This window comes from Lactuca virosa, chromosome 3 (genome assembly GCF_052849685.1).
Source record: "Lactuca virosa cultivar CGN04683 chromosome 3, Lactuca_virosa_CGN04683_v6, whole genome shotgun sequence".
Lineage (NCBI taxonomy): Eukaryota > Viridiplantae > Streptophyta > Magnoliopsida > Asterales > Asteraceae > Lactuca > Lactuca virosa.
The window spans coordinates 338,064,589-338,069,179 of record NC_136428.1 but is presented as its reverse complement, the minus strand read 5'-3'; the positions used below and the strand labels follow the sequence as shown (position 1 = coordinate 338,069,179).

At 33.7% G+C, this 4,591-nt stretch overlaps 1 pseudogene; it reads left to right on the top strand.

The window, feature by feature from the left end:
- Positions 1 to 221: 221 nt before the first annotated feature.
- On the top strand, positions 222 to 944 carry LOC145164801 (secreted RxLR effector protein 161 pseudogene; annotated as a pseudogene).
- Positions 945 to 4,591: the final 3,647 nt, after the last annotated feature.

Sequence of the window (4,591 nt, the reverse complement as noted above, 5' to 3'; positions counted from 1 at the left end):
TTGATGACTTGATCATTACCGGGTCGAGCACTAACGACGTTGTCGAATTCAAAGAACAAATGAAGAAAGAATTCGAAATGAGTGATTTGGAATTACTTTCTTACTACATTGGAATCGAAGTTTCACAAAATAAGTGCGGAATATCTTTGTGACAAACGGCTTATGCAAAGAAGATTTTAGAGCAATTTGGGTTGCTAGATTGCAATCCGACAACATCACCAATGGAACCTAAGTTGAAGGTCAAGAAGGATGAAGATGGTGAAAAAGTTAATCCAACTGAATATAGGCGAGTGGTAGGTTGTTTGAGGTACTTGACTCACACTCGACCAGACCTGTCATTTTTGGTTGGAATTGCAAGTTGTTTCATGGAGGAACCGACCACTTTGCATTTCCAAGTTGTGAAACACATCTTACAATACGTAAAAGGAACCGTTGATTATGGACTCAACTATGGAAGAGGTCGTGAAATTGAAGATTTGGTTGGTTTTACCGATAGTGATCTTGGAGGTGACCCTGTTAATAGCAAGAGCACAATTGAAATGATTTTCTATCTAGGAAGGAATGTGATAACTTGGCAATCCCAAAAGCAAAAGACTGTTGCTTTTTCTACATGTGAAGCCGAGTTCATGGCAGCTACAACAGCAGCATGCCAAGCCATTTGGCTTGCTAATCTCGTGAAGGAGCTCACGCGACATCATATCATGCCTATCACCTTATATGTCGATAACAAGTCAACAATCGCATTGATGAAAAATCCCGTGTTTCATGGTCGAAGCAAACACATTGACATTCGTTATCACTTCATACGAGAATGTGTTGAACGTGGGCAAATTATAGTGGAATATGTCAACTCGAAGGATCAACGAGCGGACATCTTTACAAAGGCTTTAGCATACGTGAAACATAGTGAAATGCGAAACATGATCGGCGTGACGAATCTCTAGCCAAGTTCGGTTTAAGGGGGAGAATGTGACGGTAAACCTGACTTGTGTGACTTGGGTGTGAACCTGCCATGAGTAGCTGCACCACCCTCCTTTGTTGACAATAACAACTAGAAATGGTAGCTTCTTTATTTCATACGATGAACACAATAAATTGCCACAGTACTTATGGTGGCTGGCTTTAGTATAAATAGATGTTGTAATTTCAGTTGTAAGGCACCACTAAAACAGAGAGTGATAGAGTAAGTATTTGTAATAGAGGGTTGTTTTTTCTTTTCTTGTAATTGAGCTAGTAAGCTCCTCCTTTTGTTCTAGTTCTGAATAAAAGTGTGTTTCAACCCCAACACATATTTCTTCCCAAACTGGTAATGACAAGCTACCAAACACATTCATTGAACGAGAAAGCAAACTGATTTTCCCCAAATTTCACCATGTGACATAGAAGAGCAACATTGAATATATATATATATATATATATATATATATATATATATATATATATATATATAGGTTCAAATGTTTTTAGCAAATATTGTATGCCTAAATGCTCCAATCAGAATTTAGGAAAAAAGAAATCATTAATTAAATAATAAAGGGTAACTTAGTCATTTTACCTTTATAAACCAAAAATAAATGTTGTATATTTGGAAAATCATTAAATGAGTATCACATATCCTTTTTAAATCGTTGTTAAACTCACAAACCCTAATCCCTGCTCTTTTCTTTTTTCGATCGGCAGGCACATGAGAGACCCGATTTCTTCTTACTCCCTCTTCATCAGATCAAGAAGGCATCAGGCGATTTTCACCTTCGTTTTTCCGGCGCCGTTTGTTCCTCCGGTGGCGGATTAGCTTGTGGCTGGTCTTAATCTGTTCGTATCTTCTTCCTTATTCCGTGGATATTGTTGGTGTTGTTCTCATGGAGGCGGTTCCTCCTGATTTGGAACCTGATGTTATTATGAAAAGAAAGGGGAAAAATGCGAACCCAAGAAACAAGCTGAAAATCGATTCTGGTGAGGATTCTAAGTTACCGTCTGATCCAAATCAATCACTCTTCTTGTCAATAAGTTTGAATCAGAAGTGATGGGATCGAAGATTTCTTCTAAAGTGGTTATGGCTGATATCGCTGGTTCTCCAATGGTAAATCATGTCATTCGCAATCCAATTAAGAAGGAGGATGGAGTGATAGAAGGTTTGAGCTCCCCTGTGCTTGAATTTGAAAAAGACATTGAGCAACCAATTATTTATTTAGTGCCTACTAACTGTTTGTTAAAAATCATAAGAGACAAGATTTTTGTTTTTCATGTTTTTCACAGGTTTCAAGATTGGCCAAAGGATAAGCTGTCATTATTGAGAATTTAAAGAAAGTTTCATGCTGCATACCAACTGCTCGATAAAATGCTTAAATTAGGTTTCTGGATTTTCTATCCAATCTTTTTATATAAGTTCAACTATTTTTTTGGCAAATATAAATGGTTTCTTCATAAAGGTTTTTGTTGTAAGTAAGGTGTTTAACAAAACTCTTGAATCAACTTTGTTTCAATTGTATTATAAATTGTTTTGCAGGACCATGGAAGTATCAAATCTATTAATTTTTTTTATTCATTTGATTATTAATAAATTGAGAGGATAAAAATCTGTTAATTTTTTTTATTCATGTCTTCCGATTATGGTTTTGGTTAATTATTTATATGTTGATAATAAATTCTGCTAGAATTTTATTGTTTTATTTTGATAAAATTTTAATATTTATATGTTGAGAATGTATTCTAACAGAATTTTACTGTTGCATTCTAACATAATTTGTGATAGAAATGGCTTGAAGAATGGTTTGAAGAACTGATGGGAAAGGTTTGAAGAATGAATTAAAGAATGATCACACTCAATGTTTTAAGAATGTTGTTATTTTTGAAGAATTACACTTGTTATTCTTTCAGAATGTTGTTATTATTCAAAAAATCACAATTAATTATTTGGTATATTATTAGTTCAAGAATCTAGTTTGTGTATTCTTTTCAGAATGTATTTAGTAGTTTATGATTGACATTATGTTATTCTGACAGAATATGTTAGAATGTAGTTATTTTTCAACCTCGGATTCCAGAACTTTGTTATTATTCAATAATATTCTAATAGAATAAAATTCTGAAAGAACATCATTCTTACTAAAAAAATATTCTGACAGAATAAATCGGTTATTTTTACAAATTATGTTAGAATTAAAATTGAATTAATTAAAAAAATCATATTTTTAAAATTAGGAGAATTAATTATCCATAAATATCCGAAAATTTCCTTTTATAATTATAGTTAATTGTCCAAAATACCCTTTTGCTAAAATTTGTGTGATTATATGGTACATGCTATCTCATTGTAATATCATACACTCTCAAATCATGTCCATTGATGAATTCCATCCGTTGATCCAGATTTGTGCATTCTGGCACACAATAGTTAGTAAAAACAAAATAACCTAAGCCTATATATATATATATATATATATATATATATATATATATATATATATATATATACCAAATTGGAGAAAGAATGAAGAAATGAACGTTGGTTCACCTACTCTCGTGATACAAAATTCATCAACCTGGTTGGTAGATGAAAATCATCATCTGTCATCTCTCTTTGTTGGACCTCATAAGTTACTTTCGACCACTAAGAAATTGACTCTGAATCACAGTATTAGTAGCTAACCTTGAACATGACATCACAATAACACATTTGTATGAATGTATGATCGTATCCTAATTCCTAACCCTAATGCCTAGTTTAATTAATTTGTAAACAGCATGCGACTGGTATTAGATTGGGAAACAATCCTCTGGTCAACCCCTCGATCCCAGCAGCATACAAGAGGCAAACCTTCTTACAACGTTTGAATCCAGAATTCATCGACATCGGAGATGATTTAGATAAAGAAGGCTTGATAATAATATGAATCGGATCGCTTCCAGTGACGCAGTAATGGTCAGTTATTGTCGTTGACGATGGTGGTTTTGACCCTGTTATCGAAGCTATTGTGTTTATAGTGAATGTGAACCCACTTGTAGTGTAGAGAGATAGGTGATGGTGGAAAGATGAGTGAAATGATGCAGAGGTGGTGGTGTAAATGGATTTAATTAGGGATCTTTTTGGGTGTGGCAGCGACAGAAGCATCTCTCGTATGACTTCCAAAGTTCCAAAATTGGTGACCTGTGAGTGAGGGAGGATGTGATATGATGATTTATGTAACATGAAGCTACATCACTAAAGTTTTACCGGTGAAACGTGACAGTTCCTTTTATAACAGGTAAATTCATAGTTTAGTGACCTAAGATGCAAAAAAAAAAAAAAACTTTGGTGACTATTTAAAATCAAAAGTAAAACTTTATTGGGTTTTAATGACATTAACCTTGTTTTATATATCAACATAATATAATGTTGGAATTATTATTTTGTAGTTAATGTGACTAACTATATCCTATCCTAATAAAACAGTACCAATATGCTTACGTGTCAATTTCTCAGTCCTCCTCCCGCTTTTTTTCCCGCTCAATTTTCTGATGTAATGTTCCTATTTTGCCCTTCTGATGCTTAAAAGTCATGTAGATTAGGACTAGGAAGTGAATCCGTCAATCAGTATGAATAATTTCAAAT